We start from the raw sequence: 24,999 nt of genomic DNA, 5'->3' as shown, positions 1-24,999 counted from the left end.
ACATTCTCCCCTCTCTTTCACTACCACCCTAGGGTTTTTTTTTTATTTATTTATTTTCAGCTGTAACTGGGGATGCACAAAAGGTGTGAATAGGAAATTGGCATTAGAAAGGTATGCTTACAACTATATCATATTAAGGACTAAAATGAAATCTTGTATCTTTATCTAAGGAGGATAAATTTTTGAAAATGATATAAGATAAATGAACCCCTTAAGTAAAATATTAACATAATTTTCAATTATAATTTTTAAGGAAAAACTGATAAAGAAAATGTCTTAAACAGCAAAATGAATAGTAGACATTTTGTACTACAAGTATGAGTTGCAGATTTTTTTATTTCGGAAAAAAAAATAATGGCTGATTTTTTAGCCTAAAAGTCTAAAATAATGTACTGGATAAAAACCCATTGTAAATAGAATACAGGTAGTCCTCAACTTACAACCACAAATGAGTCCAAAACCTCCACTGTAAAACCTCATTGGTTTTCAGTGAGGTTGCCCCAAACATTGCATTTGTTAAATTAGTAATACAGTTATTAAATGAATCTGGCTACCCCATTGACTTTGCTTGTCAGAAGGTCACAAAAGGTGATCATATGAGCCTGGGACACTGCAACCATCATAAATACATGTCAATTACCAAGCATCCAAATTTTGATTAGATGACCATAGGGAGGCTGAATAATGAATGAATGAATAAAACTTTATTACGGTCGTCGACCAGCAATAGACATACAATAAATTAAAAATAATACTGACATTAATCATGAATAGTAACATCCCTGTTATGAAAATACATAATCTCAAATCGTTAGGGTCATTCCCTAATTTACATGAGTGGAGAGCTGATAAGTATGTGAGTAAATGTATTTTTCCAATAATTGTTATTGATATCTCCAAAAAATTGGCACCAGTTGATATCTATAATTCTGTAACCAGTTTTTTTCTTGAGGACATTGCAGCGACACAGAATTTTGCCACTGCCGTGTGGTAGCAGAATTTGAGTCTTGGAGGAGAAAGCCTACATAAAAGTCGTCTGTCTTCCCTGGCAATCTCTCTAGTAAGGGGAGAATATATATTGACCTACATACTCTGTATAACTCACAGTACAATAAAACATGTGAGATATCTTTGACTTCTCCTTTTCCACATATACCTACCCGTTCTGCTATTGGTGTTCTCTTGTACCTACCCTGGAGAAGTGCTGAGGGGAGAATATTAAATCTGGCTCTGAAGAAAGCTATTCTTTGTTTTGGGAAGATCAGATCATTTAGATATCTTGCTGATTCCCACACATCCTGCTTTATTCTGTCCCTACTGTGGACAGGCAACTTATTTAGTTCTTCTTGGAACTCCATGTCCTTCATTCTATCAACTACCACTTGCTTTGCTTTATCAAAGCCAAGGGACACAAAGAATACCGATGAGAGCCCATAACAGCCCAGCTTGTGATCTATCACCTGTTTCCAGGGGGAGGGGAAGTTGTCAGTCAGCACTAGCGGGGACAGTCCCTCTGGAAAGAAATGAATTTTTAGCCAATAAATGATCATCATCTTCCCTTTTTTTAGGGAGGCTGCAATGGTTATAAGTCACTTTTTTCTATGCCATTGTAACTTCAAACTGCCATTAAATGAATGGTTGTAAATCAGGGGTGGGTTTCACTTACTTTTGCTACCGGTTCACTTGTGCACGCTCACTTCACTTGCATGCATGCCACTTCTGTGCATGCGCAAAAGCTTCTGTGCATGCTTAGATTGTATTTGATGACCTCCGGGCACTGCTGGTACTGGTTCGCCCAAACTGGGGCAAACTGGTAGAAACCCACCGCTGTTTTAAGTCAAAGACTACTACAGCTTTAAATAAAAAAGCTGGTCTACAAATGTACTATTGATCAAATTTACCCAATTCACAGTATAACAATTTTCATTAGATTATCTACTTCTCCCAATTTTTCTTTACAGCTTGGATGAAGAAGAGTCTGGTAAAAAGGAAAAAAAAATGTTTTGACCACTGAGATCTAACCCATTGATTAAGCTGATGACTTTGTACAGATGGTGACAGAAACATATGCATGATAAGGTAAAGGTAAAGGTTCCCTTCGCACATATGTGCTGGTCATTCCTGACTCTAGGGGGTGGTGCTCATCTCCGTTTCAAAGCTGAAGAGCCAGTGCTGTCCGAAGACATCTCCGTGGTCATGGGGCCGGCATGACTAAACGCCAAAGGTGCACAGAATGCTGTTACCTTCCCACCAAAAGTGGTCCCTATTTTTCTACTTGCATTTTTACATGTTTTTTACATGAACTGCTAGGTTGGCAGAAGCTGGGACAAGTAACGGGAGCTCACCCCATTATGCGGCACTAGGGATTCGAACCGCTGAACTACCAACCTAAGACAAACTCAGCATCTTAGCCACTGAGCCATCGTATCCCATCATATGCATGATAAGACTATTCAAATAAGCAGTATGTAGACAGAACTCTTTCTATAAGTCCAAGGAATGTACTAGCCACCCCATGTTGAATTCATTCCCCAATATTCACAAGAATAAATATGCCTATCCTGTAGATTCTCAGCTTCTTTATACCCACTTCAGAAAAGAAGAAGCAAATTGACTTTCCTTTTTCAAAAGGCAACTGGGCTTCCTTTGTTTTTCTTTGAAGACATTTCAGTTCTCTTCCAAGAAGCTTTTTCAGTTCTGACTAAATGGTGGAGAGTGGAGAGTGGAAGGATTTTACATTCAATGAAGTCAATAAATGGATGAGAAGTAAAACATCTTCAATGAAAAACAAAAAACGCCTTTGGGACAATCATGACTGAAAATCTCTATAGACAAAATTTATTGACATAAAGTTTAATTCTGAACAAAACACTTCTTAATTTTAGTAACACAACATTTGCCCCTAAGTTAACTTAACTGCTTCTTAACTTAAGAAGTTAATGACCTACCCTAAAATCCACAATATCTAGCTAGAATAAACACCAAGTAAATAAATAATAAGTAAATCAGTAGCAAATGATGTTACAAATATAGACTCTTTCACTCCAATGAAAAATTTCCCTAAAATCAGTGGTGACATCTATCTGGTTCGGGCAAACCAGTAGTGGGAGGTTCCGCCCACCCACCCAGACATCATCACATCCCATTAATGCAAGTTTTTTGCACTCTGTGCATGCACTGAAGGCCCTGCGCATGTGCAGATGTGACACATTTGCGAACTGGTATCGAAGGTAAGTGAATACCACCCCTGCCTAAAATAATAACAAAAACTTTTCATGAATTTTGTAAAGGAAGGAAATCTGGTTTACAGTAATATATAAGGCAAATCTACTATATGATGCAACTTTTTAACTGGAAACTTCATAAAACAGAGCAACTGTCACAAAAGTTACCGTCTCAGAATCTCTGGAGTCTGCTCCACAGTGACTGCTTGCACATAGCAAACCAGTGTACTGAAGAAATGAGATGATCAAAATCATCAAATCATCAGTCAAAAATGATAGCGCTCTGATACACTATGGCTCTATCACTCCCATTTGGCTTCCTCTACCAACCAGAGTGTCTACACAAACAACAGATGTTCTTCCTGTGATTTGTTTAGAGTGATCTAATAAAATCTGAAGCCATGATTTATTTTTGGCTTCTGATCCCTAGTTTCTTTGGTTTGTATTTATTTTATTGCTTATTTACACGTTTTATTTGCCCAATAGCTACAGAGGGTTTTTTTGGGGGGGGGGGAAGTGGATTGAATTGTAAGACTGTTAAATAACATAAAGAATACGGGAAGAAAGCAAATAAAAACATCTATCTTACAAACAGATCAAACCTCTGTATAGATTGCGTGTCTTTGCGTTTTTCCTCTGTTGTATGCTGCCCAGAATCTACAGATTGAGATGGATAATAAAACTATTAAATAAACACCACTATCCAGGATAATGCTGCCACATAAAGTAAAACCTTTCCTCTCTTCTTTCATTTTCTGACATTCCGTTTCCTACTCTCTTCTCTCTTATACACCTTTTTATCTCATTTCTTCTCTGCTTTGTGTAAAAGAGAAATGAGAGGCAGCCTACTTCAAACATTTTACAATCAATCACAACTCACCACATCAGAGTCAGGGGAGTGGGGGAAGACAGGGCAAATTACTGTACAGTATGTGCATCATCATGTTGTGGTGACCACACAATTCCTTTTGTCCTTGCATCATAACATCACACACAAGTACATAAGGCATAATTGAGCCATGCCATGACAATACACTATCATTCTGATCTTACTGCAAGTTCTCTACCTACATCAATCCTAGGTTTTATTATTTACTTTTTAATAACCATGTATCTCACAATGGCTTCACCATCAGCCCTTTTTAATGAACTGGATCTAATCCACCAGAGTTCTATTTCCAATAAATTTATATCAAGGGAAGGAACATTGTACTGTAGATTGTCCTTCTGCTTTGCTCACAACACCTTTATTTTTGAAGATGTATGCTGAAGAGGTGCTTTGCTTTTAGAAGTTCTTTATGCCTGGATACACACATCTTGGTTGTAGAACTGCCTCTCCCTGGGGATATTTGCCCATTCTACTTAGGTCTATGGAGATTCTCAGTCATCCAGATCATGGTTGTCCCAAAGATGCTTTTTCAAAGGGCAACTGGACTTTGTTTGTTTTTCCTTGAAGACAGTTTGCTTCCAAGAAGTTCAGTTCAGTTCAGTTCTGAAGATGCTTCTTTGATGAGAAGCAAAATATCTTCAAAGAAGATAACAAAGAAAGTCCAGTTGCCTTTTGAAAAAGCACCTTTGGGATTTGGGTATGATCGGATGGTTTCAGTCCAGGTTTCTTCCTTTAAATATTGCATGTCTTAGGAAGCATGCCTTCTCAGTAGCTTCCTTGCCCTTTGATACACATATCCTTTCAGTAGTTTCCCTGCTCTTTGATACACATATCTTCCTGAGATCCTATAGGCCTCTACCCACTTAGCCTTCCAAAAACCATGAAGGCCAGTAAAGTTCTTTGTGTATGTGTGGGGTCACTGGTAGTGTCTGTGATTGTTTTATGTTTTTACATTCTTATTATTATTACTGTCATTTATAAGCTAAATAGATTTATGGGACAGGTAGTTAGGTAAAGCTTTTAAATAAATGAACAAAAAAATATACTAAAGTAAATGCAACCTCTAAGCATATGTTCCCTTCAGTCTCTTTTACTCAATATCCCAACCAGCTCACAAATCTTTTCTTATAGAAATCCACTGATTTATTTCTAAATATTTCCCAGTGAAAGAAAGTGTATTTGTTTTTGCAATCATTAGCCAACTGAGACTCAAAACTATTTTCTGATTCATTAAATATCACCTAGAGCAGGGCTGTCAAACTTATGGCCTGCGGGCCAGATGCATCACGCATTGGCCATGGCCATGCCCAGTTTAGCAAAGGGGGAGGAAGTCCCGATACATCACCTTGACGACACCCCTGACCTAGAGATACACCAAATGATCCCAATTTCCATTCTATCTGCCAGCAATCTATAATATAGTGCCATGTCAACTGCATTCAGGTTCCTTGTGTATCTAAAGGTAGATTGTAATAGTCCAGTTAAAATATTCAGACAATCTCACAATCTTTATTCTAGGAAGACTTCTTTCTCGGGTTGTTATTGTTTTGTATTTCAAGCAAATCAGGAGCTGATAAATTATTCAGCTACAATAAACCTTGCATACAATCACCCAACACAAAGTAAATTTAATTTAAGTTAAATGTGTTTTTGACTAATGGTTTCTGCCTGCTTGATTTATCTGTGTAACATTGTATAACCGAGGATTGGTATGGATAATTTTTGCATTTTTAGGTTTACATTCTGCATGCCTAAGTATGGAAAGCTTATAGAGTGATATACTTTAAAATGGTTATTCAACAGGAGGAGGGGAATAGAATGGGGCATTTTAATTGGTGCTTCTTTCTCTTCTCCCAAAGAATATAAGATACATATTTATTCCATTTTCCTTATCTATGGAACAATCTGGGAGGAAAAAATGAAATTAAATGAGCCTAATAAATTTCAAATAGTAATATAAATTCTCAAACCATGCAGCATCTCCAGACAGCTCTGATACGATAGGCCTAAACTTAAAAAGGGCAATAAATCGCAAGCACAATTGTATGCCTCCAGTATCAAATAAATGTGTTGGTATCCTGTCGAAGCACTACATTTTGGAACTACATAACAGGTGTCAGAATCAAATCGTACATGATAATACAAGATCTGTGATCAAATGTTTGGACATTTCTTTGTATAGGCTAAATGCAATGCAGTGGTGGGTTGCCCCCAGTTTGTACCGGTTCTGCACTTGCGTGCGAGCGAAGCGAGGGCGCGCGCACGGCCCCATTGCGAACCGGTAGTAAAGGCAAGTAGAACCCACCACTGATATAATGGTTACAGCACAAAAATGAGTATGTATGTCTATAAAAATTAGCCTTTCCCAAACCAAATGGTTTCTAATGCTACTTTAGGAATTCTCTTTCCAGAGTTGTTATGTTTGCGATCTAACTCAGGGACCCCAGTCATTACAAACAACACTCCATTTGATTAGATAATAATTGAGGCATTGGGCTTTTAGTTTCAGATTTTATGGGCTTTGCCATTTTACTGTGCTTGTAAACTGCATTTGTGACATTTAGCTTTATGCACCTTCTATCTTTCCTGAGCTGATGTGTGTTATTTCTCTAGAAAAAACTTTTCTCTAGAAAAATGTTCTCCACCTCTATCAAACCTCATACAAAAATGCATCTCCCTATTTTTTTTTAAATTCCTTTCTTTAAAAAGTATAACTACACCTTAGTGTGCAATTTCATAATGTTTTTTAAACCAATTGTCTTTGAGACTTGGTAACTGTTGGCTGATTTTATTTATTCGTTGAAGATGATTATATCTCATTTCATATAATTCATTAGATGTGGTTGTCTGCCTACTGATATTAGCCCAGCACCTCTTACCTTCAAAGAAATCACTTTAATTTCAGCCATTCAAAATAACAATGTACATCACTGCCATTGTTCTTATTGTCTGCCTGCAGTGCATTCCTTGATTGGGTATACAATTCAAACTGTTCCTCAAATAACCTTATGTTCTTCAAAGTCTCCCAAATTCTCCTTCCAGGTATGCATTCCTTTCAGGCAGTTATTCTACTACTTTAACTCAGCCCCAAGTATGCAAACTGTTACTACAATTTTAGAAGTTATTATAGCAAATAGGAAATGGAAAAACATCTTCATGTAATAGAGCAGAAGGCTTAATTAATCAAACGTTATCTCTAATTTTACATGGGAAAATAAGACAAATATCAATTTCCTGGCATTTTTCTTTATGGATTTTCCTGATGATTTATTAATTTTCTGTCATGAAAACAGGGAGCACAATCTTTTTCAGGCCAAGAAAAACATTTGTCGTTTGAGTTGTAAGCTGAGACCCAAAGTGGGACTAATACAAAAATTAAATTAAATTAAATTATTATTTAAGATTGTGGATCTGTTTATCTCCCAACTTCGGGACACATAATCCTTCTTCAGTAAACAGTAGAAAAGCCTGTCCTGGATTCTCTGGGAATTGAAAAATTGGATTCACATATTGCACCAATTTGTGTTTTATTTAACCTTTGTTTATTTTTTCACTTTTGGATGGTAACAATAAAGTAATTTACTTATTGTTGCAAAATTTGTGCTATAGGCTAAGCCAGGACACAAACATGTCGCCTGAAAATATCTTGTTTTCATTTGCATGTTTTATTTTGTTTTTGTAAAAAAAAACCAAGGAATTGGGGTTTTTTTTGCAAAGGAATTTATTCAAATCTTGTGACATTTTATGTGCTTTAATTCTTCCAACATTACAAATTAAACCGTTGATATATATGAAATACCTGTTCTTCTCAGTTTGTTCAATAGCCTATGCCATAACAACAAAAGAAACCTCATTATTTTGACACCCAGATGTTGTGTTTTTCTTTTAACAGCAGAGTTTTCCTAGTTAATTTGTTTCTTTCCTATGCTACGCTGGCTTTACCAGTAAGAAAACTAGAGAATTCTAAAGCATGTGGCTCAATAATAGCCAAAGTAAATGTTCATCCCTGTTTTAAAGTATGATCAAATTAGAAAAAAGATTTTAAACTGCTTGCATGAGCACTGAACTCTCCAAAATGCAAATCATTTCAGAATGCTCTAGAGCGACATAAACAGTGATATGTCATTTAAATCAGGAACCCACATTGGATTGACTTTCCTTCGAGCTCCCATGAATATAAAGCCAGCCATGAATTGCCATAGCAGATGTCGGAAAGACTTTCAAAAACGCATCTATCATTCTCAGCCTTTGAGTTTTTGACCTCTGAAGGTCAGAGTAGACATGTAATTTAATGCCCACCCATCTGTATTTGTACCCATTATATTTCTATCACCAGGACAGTATTCTTGGGAGGCTTGACACATGCATTAAGCAAGTTCTGCAAGTGACAGATAAGTGGTGTCTGCTTTAGGGATAACAGAGTACCTGTCTTGTTTTATACAAATGAGGGGAACGAAATAGTGAAGTTGTACTTGCTCAGCCAGATCACAACAAGCAGGTATAAAATTTGCAGAATATATGTACATAGAAATATTTAATGTTACCCAAAGTATATAAGAGGGGAAACAGTGATTTAAAGATATTTAACTTACTTAGATGTTTTCATTATTAAAAAAAATATGAATGTAATAATATAAAGAATTAAATGCACAATTGTGCTGAGATTCCAAACCAGTTGCTGTGGATGCCAAATTTCTAACAATACCCTTTCAGCATACAAAACAATAGAAATATTCTTTGTAGAATTTTTTTTTAAAAAAAGACCACTATGACCATAGTTTTTCAAAGAGAAAAAGAAAAACTAGATATAGTGAAGAAGAAGAAGGAAGGAAAGAAGGAAGGAGAAAGAAAAAAGAAAGAACTTGAATTATGATGAGTTTTAACATTTGCATGGTAAATTTGAATAATTTTGCATCAAGTAGAGATAAATAAAAATGTTCAAACCAATATATCAGTTCCAGAATGATTGGATAAAGCTGGTTTGGAGGAGCATCAGATTTTCAAAATATTCCATTCCTGATCTATTTGCTATTAAAAACACTTGTTGGCATGTTTCTTGGATAATCTTTAAAAGACTGAACATTGGTAATAAAATCAGGGTAGATTTCATTGAGTCCTGGTAGCATGAATTATCTTTTCACATTCTTTTCTGGAAGACATGCAAAGTGGAAGTAGAAGTAGTCATTTTCCATTTTTTCCCTGCTCTTCAACACACATGTTAGGCTACCATTTTATGCCTAGTATTGGCAGAGTGCATAATTCTTGCAAAATAGTTCTTCCACAATTTTCTGTTTTGAGATATACCAGTATATGGATGCATTGGATTGAATGAACACTATAAATTAAGTGTTGACTTAAGGAAAATTATTCCATCACTGAGAAGACCATTGATGTGGTCATATTATACTAGAATGCTGCCCAATGCAGGAAGGACTAAATATTATGAAATAACTCAAGTATACTTTACAATATTTTAAACTTGACAACAACAGTGCAATTTCTGTCAGGCATGCCAATAAGAAGGGGAAACTATGGATGCTTATTCACACCTGGCTAAGTTACAAATAGAGGGCATGAAAGATGACCACAGATAATACAGAGACAATCTGCTAAGTTCAGAAAACTCATTTTATGTGACTGCCAGTTAATGCTCACCAAGATACTATGCAAAAATATATAAGTATTTTAATTTCAAATAAAAAATGTACAACCCCCCCCCCGTCCATGTACTTCAACAGCTGGACAGTCAAAGAAAACAACTGAATATGCCAGACATATCCTGCCTTCATGAAAAAAAAAGGAAGCCTGTACTGCTCATTGAGCAGACTAGGTAAAGCAGTGGGAAACATAAACTGATACAAGTCTTTGTTCTGCAAGAGAACCACTTGTAATATTGGTGGGAAACTGAATTTTGCTACCTATGCCATGTGTCTCCAACCACAAATGCAGATATGCCCCTATAGAATTCACTGAGTCATTTTAAATGCATTTTCCATTTCTTTTCATCTGAATCTATATATATAAAAGCAAAAACCACTCACGCTGTAATCACGAAATCTCCAGAACTGTAAAGCCTACAAACTTGAAATTTGCAGCTTATGTTCCTCTTGGCTTCTAGGTGCTCACTAAGAAAGAATTTTTCGAAATGACCATCAGAGCATTAGTATTTCCTATATTATTATTAACACACTCTGATGCTAAGGAGTTCTACTTCCCCTCCCCACTTGAAAAGAAATCTGTTCCAAATGCAAAACAAAAGCAGAGGAAGGAGTTTCAGTTTCAGTTTTACTTTCACAGTAGGAAGAAGCTTTAATACAGAACACTTGAGCTAAGCCACTGCCAGGCTCCTTCCTGTCTCCTTCTTGCTCACACAGCAAATACTGTTTCACTTTCCAAAACAGCCCTCTGATGCTAAGGAGTTCTACTCTCCCTCCCCACCTGAAAAGAAATCTGTTTGAAATGCAAAACACAAGCAGAGGAGAGGAGTTTCACTTTCAGTTTTACTTTCACAGCAGCAAGCAACTTTACTACAGAACAATTGAGCTAAGCCACATCCAGCGTCCTTCCTGTCTCCTTCTTGCTAACACAACCTATACTGTTTGAGTTTCCAAACACCCCTCAACTCTCTCACACACTGACAGGATGCTAGCCAGATGAATACCAATGGATGCTGCGGGCTGGAACATTCTACTCCCCCTCCCCCTCTGTTCCATCTGTCAGTTGCATTATATTAACACACTCTGATACTATGGAGTTACACATTCTACATTAATTTTCAGGCTATAAGTATCAATTTATCAAGCTCGAGTATATAGTCTCGTAATGAAGCATGGCATCCAGCTAGTTTTAATAGAGTTGTGATTGAAAGTTTTTACATACAAATGTAAATATAATGAACAACAACATAAACATATACCGGTAAATGTAAGAAATGACATAAAGAAAGAAGAAAAGAAATAAGAAAATGAGAAAAAAGAAAGTACGAAGAACAAAAGAAAAAGCTAACCAAAGAAACAAGAATAAAAAAAAAGAAATCAGCTGCTACAACAGTTTTGCTTTGCAAAACAGTTTTGCTTTGCAGCAGTTATAAACAAACTCATGCTTCCTCCCCCTGAAACACAACAAAAAACCCTTCAATTCTTTATTTAATCCTTTTTTCAATCATCAAATCCATAGATCAGCACTTTTTTCATTTTCAACAAAAAAATTCACAAAACATTCCAGTCTTTTATAAAAAATAGTTGTTTTACCTATTATCAAACAGGTCAATTGGGCCATTACTCCTGAGTCAAAGACACCACTTTGACTCAGGAGAACTTTTTTTTTTTTTGCTGTATTTTCCCACTTTAGAAAAACAGCCAATGAATTATATTTTTTCCTTTGATGAAAATAATATCAAGGAATACTTTGTGCAATCAAAATAGTAACTGAATTTGCTGTTTTGAAACTATGTGGAATAACTATAGACCAACAATGTTATAATTGAGTAGATAAATAAACAAATAAATAGTGTAAAACAGTGTATAACAGTGATGGTGAACCTTTCCGGCACTGAGTGCCCAAACCGGAACACATGCGCACACTGGAGCGCCGGAAACCCAAAGACCAGATGACCGGTGAGCATGCGTGCCCCTGCCGCCTGGTCTTTGGGTTTCTGGCGTGCACATGTGTGCCAGCCAGCTGGTTTTCACACATGCCGGAGCACCGGAAACGACGGTGCCTGTGCCCACAGAGAGGGCTCTGTGTGTCACTTCTGGCACGTGTGCCATAGGTTCGCCATCACGGGTGTATAACATGGAAGCAATGCTGTCTCCCATTCATCTAAGATTATTTGGTCTTAGTAGAATTTTTAGCATCTGTCCAGGAAAAAAAAAAAGCCTCTTAGAATTATTTGGGCTAAATATCTGCTTTTGTCTCACTTATCATGTCTGCTTGCAAGAGGTGTCCTTAAGCTGTCTTCTTCACTGCAATTCAACTAAAGCCATTACCTGCCAATACAAGACCAATCTGTCTCCTAGGAATAACCTTGTACTTGTGCAGCTCAAAAAATAGCAAGACAATGCATTTTTCGGAACACTCTCATATGTGTTGTACGATCATAGGGGGAAAAATCACATTTAATCATTATCTTCACTAATTTGAAGGCTGAGTAGTACAATTTTAACCTCTCTTGATAATGGTGACTTCCACAATTTTCTGTGAACTCATTGATTTTACTTTTAATGAAACATACAAATCATATATTTTGCTTTGGAAAAAGCATGAAAAATAATTCACCCACAGAGATCAGCCGGCCCTTCTGTGGACATTTTAAAAAAGGCCTCTTATTTAGTACTTTATTTTATTAAGAATTTTGAAAGAGGTCAAAATGTACATAGAGTCAGCAATGTACTGTAATTATCATATTTTATTATAATTTGTCGCACACAGTCAGCCTGGATTTGGCATTTTTGTCTGCCTAGCAAATCCTTTCCAAGGACCTGGGATAGGCAGATGTCGATGTTGGACGGTGTCACAGATATCGTTGCAGAATGTAAGCTGTTCCAGGTAATCATAGTTTACTATAGTTTGTCACACAGTCAGCCAGATGTTCAGACCGGATTTGGCAATATGCCCACCTACTCAGTCCTTCAGAATGACTTGGCAGAGGCAGATGTTAATGTTTTATGGTTTAGAGGTATTGTTGCAGGATGTACACATATATTATAATATATATATTATTACATAGATTGTTAGATTAATTTAATACAATTACCACAACACTGATTCTAAAATTATCGGATATGTTGTATAATCACTCCATGAATCATTTCTGATTCATTACTTGTTTTTGTCTTGTTTTTCCATATGCAATATATCTCAACTTGTTAATAAAGATTTTAAGATCCAGTAATCCTCAAGCAAAAACATTTTTTAAAGGAAAAAACATCTTTGACAACCATTCTTTTAAAAAAAGAAATATTGCCAAAGCAGTAGAAGATAAGGACAAAACACTATTTAATAATAATTTTTTAACCATCTTTCTCTCATTAAAAGTAAACTATTTCATTTTTGTTTTTAAAATAGTCAACTAAGACAACGAATATACCTAATACGTGATAGTTCTCATCCAAACAACCAATTTCATGAATGGTAGTGCTTATAGTTCAGCAATACATGAGGAGTGCTAGTGCTTATAGTTCAGAAATAAGGATCCCCTGTTCTACTTCACACACACAGATAAAAAAGGCATGTTTACCATTTATTTCAGTGTTGTTTGTAAAACCAATCTTAGTTAAAAATATAGAGTATTAGCAGATTTAAATGGGAATCTTCTGTATGAAAGCTAGGTAATAATTCTGTTAAATTTTTAAAAACTATGCAATGTTTAATATACTAGAAATTATCAGATTTATAGACCATGTAGCTCCAAGTTTTCACTTAAGACTCTTGGAGAGTGTTTCAACAATCACATTTATTTATTTATTTATTTGTTTAAATTTCTATACCGCCCTTCTCCAATGTAGGACTCAGGGCGGTGAACAGCCAAAATAAAAACAAGACATACATACAAACATACAAAATCTAAAAAACTGTTTAAAATAATTAAATAATTTTGGCCGTAATTAAAACATTCCAATTTAAAATCCATTTAAAATTTGACTCAAGCCAGCCCAGCTAGTTGGAATAAATGGGTTTTCAGGGCCCGACGAAAAATCCGGAGGTCTGTTATTGTACGTAGCTCTGGGGGGAGGTTGTTCCAGAGGGCGGGCGCCGCCACAGAGAAGGCTCTCCCCCTGGGGGTCGCCAGCCGACATTGTCTGGCGGACGGCACCCTGAGGAGGCCCACTCTGTGGGAGCGTACTGGCCGGTGGGAGGCTATTGGTGGCAGAAGGCGGTCTCGTAAGTACCCCGGCCCTAAGCCATGGAGCGCTTTAAAGGTGGTCACCAACACCTTGAAGCGCACCCGGAAGACCACCGGGAGCCAGTGCAGCTCGCGCAGGAGAGGTGTCACGTGGGAGCACCTCGTCGCCCCCAAAATCCCCCGCGCGGCCGCATTCTGGACCAGCTGGAGCCTCCGGGTGCACCCCAGGGGGAGCCCCATGTAGAGAGCATTGCAGTAGTCCAGGCGGGAAGTGACGAGTGCCTGAGTGACTGTGCGTAGGGAGTCCCGATCTAGAAAGGGGCGCAACTGGCGTATCAGGCGAACCTGATAAAAAGCCCCCCTGGCCACGGCCGCCAAATGATCTTCTAACGACAGCCGTGCGTCCAGGAGGACGCCCAAGTTACGAGCCCTCTCCGTGGGGGCGAGTGATTCGCCTCCAATAGCCAGCGATGGCGTCAGCTGGCTATATCGGGACGCCGGAAGCCACAGCCACTCGGTCTTGGAGGGGTTGAGTTGGAGCCTGTTTCTCCCCATCCAGGCCCGCACGGCCTCCAGGCACTGGGACATCACTTTAAGGGCATCATTGGGGTGGCCTGGGGTGGAGATGTACAGCTGGGTGTCATCAGCGTACTGATGGAACTCCACCCCGAAGCCACGGATGATCTCACCCAGCGGCTTTACATAAATGTTGAACAGAAGGGGCGAGAGGACCGACCCTTGTGGCACCCCACAAGCAAGGTGCCTCGGGGTCGACCGCTGCCCCCCTGTCAACACAGATTGCGACCGGTCAGAGAGGTAGGAGGAGAACCACCGCAAAACGGTGCCTCCCACCCCCAACCCCGCCAACCGGTGCAACATGATACCATGGTCGATGGTATCAAAAGCCGCTGAGAGGTCTAACAGGACCAGGATAGAGGAGCAACCCCTATCCCGGGCCCTCCAGAGATCATCCACCAATGCGACCAATGCCGTTTCCGTGCTGTGCCCAGGCCGGAAGCCGGACTGGAGCGGGTCTAGATAGACAGCTTCATCCAGGTACCGGGGAAGCTGTTGCGCCACCACACTCTCAACAACCTTCGCAATGAAGCGAAGGTTGGAGACTGGACGATAGTTAGCCAAAACAGCCGGATCCAGAGAAGGCTTCTTGAGGAGGGGCCTCACCACCACTTCTTTCAAAGCGGCCGGCAGGACCCCCTCACTCAAAGAAGCGTTAACAATCTTCTGGAGCCAGCCTCGTGTCACCTCCCGGGAAGCCAGTACCAACCAGGAGGGACACGGGTCCAATAAACATGTGGTCGCGTTCAGCCGTCCCAGGACCCTGTCCATGTCCTCGGGAGCCACAGGATCAAACTCCCCCCAGATAACACTCTCAAGACCTGCCTCAGTCATCCCGTCTGGACATACCCAGTCAGGGGTATGTTTTAAATTTATAGTTTCTCCTGAAAAATATATGAAATTAAGTGAGAGATAGTGACAGAAGCTCAATGTTGTTTTCCATGCATTTCACTAGTAACTTGCTAGAAAGCAGGGATACAACCTCTAGTGTTCAGCCATTCAGCCATAGGCTAAAGGTAAGAGATATCTGGAGTTCTCTGACCTTCACTGAGAATTTGTATGAGATCTACATGAGATCTTGCAATTTTGTTCAGAATATACAAGAAACATCCACAATGTCCCTTGGTCTCTCTGAGAAATCTGAAGAGCAGTACCTGCATAAGTACGAATGCATAAATAATTTGTTTTATGGTATACAGTTCTATCAGAGTGTAACACTGATTTCTAGGTTGTATAAGAACACAAGCACAAATGCAGAGATCACAGACAGCATATGGGGAACAAGATGTACTAAGCATGTATACTTAGAGGGCAAATTCCTGTAATACTTTCAAACCGCACAGGCAAATGTTTGAGTTATAATTTGATGTGTTCTTTTTAAAAAATTGACAATTGAGCTAAATATACACTGGGGTAATAAAATGGCATTTCTTTTTGCCAAATACTGTGTAGTTATGCCCTTAGAGGGACTTCATTCGTAGATAGCTCCCAAGGTGTCTATTATACCAGAAGCTAGCTTTGAAATCTGCTATTGTAACTGATGAAAGAATTCAGTCTCCCATAAATAGTAACTATGATGTTGCTGACAATCTATAAAAGAAATCTGTCACGGATTAGACAAAAATTATGCATTTTCTATATACTGTAATTTTGTTTTTAAAGCATGAATGACATTTTTATCTACTATCTGCTCCCATTCATATTTTTCCATCCAAAACACCTGCACAAATTCATGGGTTTTGGGGGAGGGGGAAAGAAATGTATAAGGAACAGCATATGTTAAAACTTAGTAGCTATAAATATGAAAGGCTGTTCAGAAAAGAATATTGATTTGGTAACGCTTCCTACAGAATTTATACTCATATTAAAAAAGCCCACAGACAGCAGCCCTTATTAGCAAGAAATATGAGGTATTAAGTAGCATTCCCTGGGAATGCAAGGGTGTCAATCTGAGATCTCCTTTCAGATTAAGGGGAAAATTCTCATTACCCAGTGAGAATTAATATGATGCTTAGGTGAAGATAGGTTGAATATTTTTTAATATAGCTGACTTGGATTTTCACTTAACTTTTGGAATTTGAAGAATTTGCACCATTACATTGAATGGTAGTAATGACAGTTTTGAATTGAAAAATTATGCTTTATCTTAACTAAAATTTATTTTTGCATAGTCCTAAATCTCAAAATATTGTAATATCATAGAAATATGAAATTATTCATATGTTTGATATCAAAATCATGGAAGCTATTGTGAACCACACTGCAAAGTTTGGGGGCACCCCTAACTGAAATCTGTTCTCCAAAGGTTAACCAATTTCTACTATGTCACTTACTTACTAAACAACTAAACAGCAGGATTATACTTAAAAAACATCTTTGCAGAGTCATCAGGATTGCTAAATAGAATTAGTAGTAATAAAGCTTTTCCATTGTGTTTAGGAAGGAAAAAATGTTCTATTTTAATTTGAAAACAATCGTTCTAAAATTTAGAAGACAGAAGACAATTCTGTTACAAGTAGTTCTAATTTAATAAAGTATCTTGTTAACTAATACAACAGAGTCTGAAAATGGCTATTGATTTGCTCATGTTTCATCAGGGGCAATGCAATTTCCTTTGAATGGAAAGATCTCAAGACAAAAATTAAGATGAAGACCCAAAAGAGTTCTGGCTTTTACTACTCACTGGATAAGCCACAATTAGTCAAAATGTCCAAACCATTAACATATATGCACTTGCAAATACAAACCAAGACAGAAGCATTATGTCTGAAGAAACAAAGAAAACAAAGCCACATTGAACATCAACAACAAAACATTTGGACTTTAACTTATTCATTATTTGACTGAAGCTGCTGCAGATAAGAGAAAAGAAAGACAGACTGTCAAACAGACAAAGAAACACAGAACTTGCAAGGTCACATTTTGTTGTGTTGGCAAATGTTGACAGCATTTTAGATGGGGATAACCCTTCTCCACATCTCCCCACAAGTTAGGACACAGAGAAGGTGATAATAGTAGGAAGAATGCAGTGTAGTTCTTTATTTAGAGTCCTTCCCAGTGTGTGAATTGACAGCAATGGCCCTACTGATTCAGAATCAAAGTCCATTTATGCCTAAGTAATGGAAGACTACAATATGAAAAATAGATATGGCCCGGCAAAAGTCCATTTTGCAAAGGCTTTCATAACTAAAGGACTGAAACCATTGATCTCAGATGACAACCTACCTAAGAATGAACAATTGTTAACTCAATATTGTGTCCCCACTAACCAAGTACATACAAGTAGTAAATAATATCATTTTAAAATAATCTATCCTGTTTTTCACTCCAAGACTCTTGAACTTTCACGGGAAGGCTTGTGCAATCTTCGCTGTTCTTTCTAAGCCTAAATTTACCTCTTCCCACATTCAATAAAAGATAGCAATGTGCAAAAAGTTTGGAGAGTCCCTTTCTGCTGAATTATAGAAACATAAATTATGGATTGTGGAGGTAGAAAGCAAAAGTCAGGGTAACAGCATATAACAGAGTCTTATTCTTTTTTCTATTGTTTCGTATTCTTTTTTCCATTGTTTCCAATTAAACAATGAATTAATCTGTGGCCTCCCAGAAGTAATGGATTTTAGACCCATGTCCTTATCAATAGGCTACTGCTTGGGAAATATAGGAGCTATTGTGATCAACATATGTGGGACACAGCAGGTTGAGGAAACTGTTCAAGGCTGTAGTCATTTCTAATTCGTCACAGCATGAATCCTGCACAAGAGTTTATTACATGTTTTTGTAACATAATGTGGGCCAACCCATTTCCATATCAAAAAGTATGTTTTAAAAATTGGATGGATGTCTTCTTTGAAATAGGATAGATGCATTCTTTGAAATAAAATATGCTTTTAAAGAATATACTCAAAGATAGACATTAATAACTTATCTGTCTTGTTTAAATCTGATGGGCTATAGATTTAACTAATGTAAAATATTCACTTTCAGTGCATTATTTTCAACTGTCATCAGTTGTCTTTAGAGAAATGATTTTCTTATTTTACGCCTTCTTCGTTCTTGCATCTTTCTGCCTCATTGACTAGCCATTTCTCCTCAAAATCTCTATCTTTTATGTGAGAGCTTGCCTCTCTCTCCTGCTGTTATTTTTCTTTAATTTATTCACCGTGGAACAACTCCAGACCCTTGTTTTCTATAATTTATACAATGTGCTATCTCCTGCCTTGAGTTATTTAATTCTGTGTAGGACCCAAGACACTTTGTTATTGTATATACACACAGCTGTAACATCAAGCAAGAAAGATGATTAGACACTGGAAAAATAAATAAAAGAGAACAGTTAGAATCAGGCGGGGTGGGGTGGAGAATAAAGTCAATGGAAATAGTCCTACTCTTTCTGTGAAATTCTTTTCTATCACTCTATTACTTAGAGACTAACTTTGTCCTATGTTTTTGATGAAAAAAAGCAAAATCAGACAGAGGCCATGTTTTTGAAGTTTATCTTCTTACAGATCTATAGCAGCAGATTAGAAGGACCATTAATGACTGGCATGTTCTGACCAAATAAAAAGATTTCTTCTGTGTTTAGAAAGGAACAATGTGGGGGCCCTCCCCCAGTTTTTTTTACTGGGGGAGGGTGTTAAAATATTTTGGGTATTTATGTGAGCACTTCTGATCTGAATTTCATGAGTGAGGATTATGAAGCAGGTTTTATACCACAATTTAGGAGAAGCAGCACCATGGCGTAAGAGCTCTGTGTATCTGGGAAAAAGGCAGAAGAAAATGATTTGAGATTAGGAATTGTCTACAGAGTCAGATTAATGCCAGCTGTTGCCCTAAGCATAGCCTAACAACAGTGCCCCTCAGTGAAAAGACATTAATCTTCATTCATAAGTGCTGAGAGGCTCTGGTGTAGTGGTTAAGACACCAGGATAGAAACCAGGAGACTGTGAGTTCTAGTCTCATCTTAGGCACAAAGCTAGCTGGGTGACCTTGGTTAGTCAGTCTCTCTCAGTTCTAGGAAAATGGCAATGGGAAATCATTCTGAAATTTTGCCAAGAAAGCTGGAGGGTTAGTAGCAGTGGATTCACACTTCGAATATTTTTGCTAGTCATTCTAGAAATGTTCATCACTTTTCCCTTCACTTCCAAGGTATGGAATAAATTCCAGATAGCTTAATTGTCCTCAGGCAAAATGATTGATGGTTTAGGAAGGTAGAAACCTTTCATTAAGGAAATTAATTAAGATATGTATCTTTCTGCTGCTGCTTTTAAGACTTGGAGAACTGAAAATTGGATACAAGTAATAATTAAAAATACAAATCCTGGAATTATTACATACCAGTTGATACTGCATTGGTATGTTTTAGCCTTGCTTATTTAGGGAAGTCCTTCATTAAATTGAAGAAAAAGCTGTTTTAGCAAATGAATTTTCTTGAGAACAACAACAACAACAAATCCTAGTGTTAGCAAGTTCAACTTCTAGCAGAATAAAATATTACAAAATGATTTGTCTAATTAAATGAATGTGGTTCAAATCTTGGTAAACATGCATAAGATGCAGATGCATTGTGTAACTCCAATATTTGTTTTTATTTAACAGAATTTACTTTGGAAAAACTACTTGATTTGCCATCACTTGATAATGGATGCATACAGCATTATAAATGGATATGTTTATTTCTGTGTCAACTAAGGGTGAAGACATACGGAGTTTGTGGGAAGAGAATCTGGTTGTTTACAACCTACAGTGACCTTTTCAATGTCTGATGCTGGTGCTTGCCTGCAAAAACAATAAAGCTATGAAGCAATATTCATTAGCAGAATATGTGTGGGCTTCTTTTTGTATATAATTCTGTTTCTTCCTCTGCCTCCCTTTCTTTGGCAATTATGAAGATGCTTTCAATTCCATGAGTGTTAGTCAATGAACAATGCATTAATTAAGCCAATAATAAGTTCATTGTACTTACATCAAGAATTCACAACGTGGGAGTGATGATCTTGATTTTATATAAAATATAAAGGGTACCACCACACACACACATCCATCTTCATTGTTTCATGTACCCATTAGCAAGTGATGAAAAGCACATGATAGCTTTGCAAAAGTGAACTTGTCACATTTCTTGGAATGCTTATTTTAGTTAGAAGGAGACTGGTGTAGTCTAACGATATCACTTCAACAGTGATATCACTTCATCAGTAAGAAGCACCACAGTGAACATTGTAAAAGCACAAAATTAAACTTACAAGAAAGGATTGAGGTGTGGCATATGATCTCTTTCACATATTGGTTTTGTTCTACAAAACTGTAGAAATGATGGTGGACTTTAGGAGAAATCCTCCTATACTACCACCTCTTACAATACTAGATAACCCATATCAACAGTAGAGACCTTCAAATTTCTAGGTTCTACCATATCTCATGACCTAAAATGGACAGCCAACATCAAAAACATCATAAAAAAAGTACAACAAAGAATGTTCTTTCTGTGCCAACTCAGAAAGCTCAAACTGCCCAAGGAGCTGCTGATACAGTTCTACAGAGGAATTATTGAGTCTGTCATCTGCACCTCTAAAACTGTAACCTTCTGCAACCCAACAAGATAGACGCTGACTTCAGAGGATAATTAGAATTGCAGAAAAAATAATTACTACCAACCTGCCTTCCATTGAGGACCTGTATACTGCATGAGTCAAAAAGAGGGCTGTGAAAATATTTACAGATCCCTCGCATCCTGGACATAAACTGTTTCAACTCCTACCCTCAAAACGATGCTATAGAGCACTGCACACCAGAACAACTAGACACAAGAACAGTTTTTTCCTGAACGCCATCATTCTGCTAAACAAATAATTCCCTCAACACTGTCAAACTAGTTACTAAGTCTGCATTACTATTAATCTTCTCATCGTTCCTATCAGCCATCTCTTCCCACTTATGACTGTATAACCTTTTTGCTGGTATCCTTACGATTTATATTGATTATTTCCCTATGACTATCATTAAGTGTTGTACCTTATGATTCTTGACAAATGTATCATTTCTTTTTAAGTACACCGAGAGAGTATGCACCAAGACAAATTCCTTGTGTGTCCAATCACACTTGGCCAATAAAGAATTCTATTCTATTCTATTCTATTCTATTCTATTCTATTCTATTCTATTCTATTCTATTCTATTCTATTCTATTCTATTCTATTCTATTCTATTCTATTCTATTCTATTCTATTCTGGAACTTCGAGGTTAGGGTTAGAGGATTGCTCAGAAAGTATATATTATAGAACATTATACATGGGGTGATCTCTTTCAAAGAAAAAGACAATTTTTATGGACTTTTAATGAATAAGGTGGAGTGTTCACCTCCTTAAATAAGAATATGTAAATATGTAAATCATTCAGAAGTGTACTTTGTGAAGTTTTCTGCAGAATCCACTGCTTGAAAATAATGCGTACACTTCGAGGGTCATATTTATGGTCTTCTGAACATGCAGAGAAGACCCAGTGCTACTTGATTTTGGTAGCAATCTTGGCAGAAGGATCTTCTATTCCTGTGCATTTGCTGCTCCAATGCTTTGAAAAGGTGAGAAGTGGTGCAGGTGAAGGTTCTACCTTGCAATGCACAGTTATGTCTCTGGAGGTCTGCATCCTCCTTGTCTTCCTACACTTCAGGAAATTCCCAATTCCAATGTCAGATGTTTTTTTCAGACTGAAAAGGTTTCAGAGTGATGGACAAATGTGAAATAGAAAACAAAAACCCTAACAACAACTCTCCACTATTTCCAATATTAAAGTAAGTTCAAAAACATCACTGAGAAAAAAAGGTAGTAAACCAAACAACCCCTTTACAGGGGTTGAAAAATTGCAAGAGACTTCAGTACAACATTACTTACATGTAACATAAACTTGGACTTAATTTCAAAGTTCAAGCATTGTGCTTACTTATGAAAGCTAATGGTAGTGCTATGGATAGTGGTGATGGTGAATACAATGATCACCTGAAAACATAACATATATATGTTGGCAAAAATAAGATACATAAATGTGCATCATGGTGTTTCAGGTCAAAATGAGCATCGGAAGTAAAATATATTCAAAAGCAGCGGTGAAATGTAAAATTTGTTACTACCGGTTCTGTGGGCGTGGCTTGGTGGTGGTGGTAATGTGACTGGGTGGGCATGGCCAAGTTTTTTTTTTAACTTTTAAAAGCATTTTTTCTTTCGGGTGAAGAGGTTGTAGAAAAAATGCTTTTAAAAGTAAAAATAACAGCCTCTGATGTTCGCACAGCTCAGCTGGACATGGGGGTGGTGGTGCAGGGATTTTTGCTACTGGTTCTCTGAACCACCCACCACCATCACTACCGGATCAGGCGATCTGGTCTGAACTGGGAGCTTTTCACCCCTGTTCAAAAGCCATGTATATTCTTGCAAAAATACTTATAAAAATGTATTTATTTCCCCTCAAAATCTTCAAATCAATACAGAAGAAGATTGAGTTGAAAGATAGGAAATTTTGAAACTGATAGAAGCTGAAATAGGCAGGTTCTCTTAACAGGGAGCTGGTATATAAAGACAATATTTTTTTCCAATAATTTTATAAAGGATTACATTAAACAGATAAAACTGATACAAGAACCTAGTATAAAAATACATTAAAAAAAGAAAATAATTGAAAATTGCAAAAATATTTCCCACAAAAGAAGAAAAGAAAAAAAGGAAACTTCGCCTATCATTCCCATAAGCATATTCAGAATTAATAACCTATCATGATCATCTAAAATACAACCAAATATTTCTCCATTCAAAATCTCATCTCATCTTTATTAATCAGCACAGATCCAGTAAAAGTTAACAGAAATGCCTAACATAAATATATAATCCCATTTTCTATTTAAAACCTAATCCCCCAATCCCCCTCTTTAAATCTCAAAATCTAATCCTTACTAAAATTAGGCATTACAGAAAATTAAAAGCTATTAAACATAGATAGTAACCTCTTATTTATATACATACTGTAATAACCTACAGTAGATATTACAAAACAACTTATTACGCTCACTTGAACATTTCCAAAAAGAAATCTATCCAGACAAAATAACCATAAACATCATCAGAGATTGTTGTTCTTCAGTGTTACATATTTGACTCTTCACAACCTCATGGATCATAGCATACCAGGCTCCCCTGTCTTCCACTGTCTCATGGAGTTTGCCCAGATTCATGTTCATTATGTTGATGACAGTATATCTAACCATCTCATCCTCTGCTGTACCCTTCTCCTTTTGCCTTCAGACTTTCCCAACATCAGAGTTTTTTCTAGTGAGTCTTTTCTTCTTATTAGGTCGTCAAAGTATTTTAGCTTCAGCTTCAGTATCTGTTTTTCCAAAGAACAGTCAGAGTTGATTTCCTTTAGGATTGACTGATTTGATCTCCTTGCAATCTAATTAATTTAATTTTAATTTAAAAGAGTAATCCACATGGTTTGTGTGACTTTTTCAGTTTTTAAAGAATCATCTAATTCCATTTGTAAATCCAATATTTTTATTATAAGTATCAATTATTATTTCAAGTGCTCTTAAAGTCCATTTCAGTTAAATTAGAAGAAATTTGTACCCTTAATAAAAGATTTTGGTTCCAGCATACAGTTAAATAACTCAAGCATTTCTTGGATCCAAGTATCAAATGCTTCCTTTTAAAATTGCCATATGGTGCTCTCTAATGATCAATCTTACAAGTCTTCTTATCAACTTGGAATGTAAGCAGATAATTTTTCCCATGTGAGAGGTTCTTTCTAATTAACTTCATTGTATTTCAAAGTCTTTCTTTACATCAAATTCATATGAACTCTTAGCATTTAAAAACTTTTTAGCAATAATACTATATGCATCCTTTTGTTGTATATTTCAGAAAATAAAGAATTTACAAAGCTGGAAACATGCAATTTTCTTTATTTTTAAACAAATCAAAGAGTTATTTGCCCATAAAGTGCCAGACTTGCAGTTCTGAAGGTTTTTCATTCTGAAATAAATAAATAAATAAATAAATAAATAGATAAATAAATAAATAAATAAATAAATAAATACAACAACAACAACAACAACAACAACAACAACAACAACAACAACAACAAAATGAGACAGTGAAGATCTTGTGGGACTTTCGAATATAGACGGATCATCATTTGGAACATAACATGCCAGATATCACAGTTGTCGAGGGCCAAAGCATACAGTTTATTGACATCGCTGTACCAGGAGACGCCAGTTGAAGAAAAGGAACTGGAAAAAAATCATGAAATATTATGACCTGGCCATCAAAACTACATGGCTATAGATGAAACATGTAACAGTGATACTTACTGTCATCGGGGCACTTGGTATCATGTCCAAGAATTTTACAAAACACATCAAGAAATTGCAGCTTCCTGCAATGACACCAGCATAACTGCAAAAAACTGCGCTACTCAGAAC

General features: G+C 37.0%; 1 long non-coding RNA gene across 1 annotated transcript; it reads left to right on the top strand.

Annotated features, from left to right (window-relative positions):
- The first annotated feature begins 3,119 nt into the window (after positions 1–3,119).
- On the top strand, positions 3,120–20,327 carry LOC132709377 (uncharacterized). The gene is made up of 3 exons (XR_009620348.2): positions 3,120–3,230; positions 12,544–12,660; positions 20,132–20,327. It is a non-coding gene; the product is annotated as an uncharacterized LOC132709377 (long non-coding RNA).
- The last annotated feature ends 4,672 nt before the right edge of the window (positions 20,328–24,999 follow it).

Source organism: Pantherophis guttatus, chromosome 6, assembly GCF_059756535.1.
Source record: "Pantherophis guttatus breed Tessera chromosome 6, ASM5975653v1, whole genome shotgun sequence".
In the NCBI taxonomy this organism is placed as follows: domain Eukaryota; kingdom Metazoa; phylum Chordata; class Lepidosauria; order Squamata; family Colubridae; genus Pantherophis; species Pantherophis guttatus.
The sequence above is the reverse complement of the archived record's forward strand: the minus strand, read 5'-3'. Positions and strand labels throughout refer to the sequence as shown.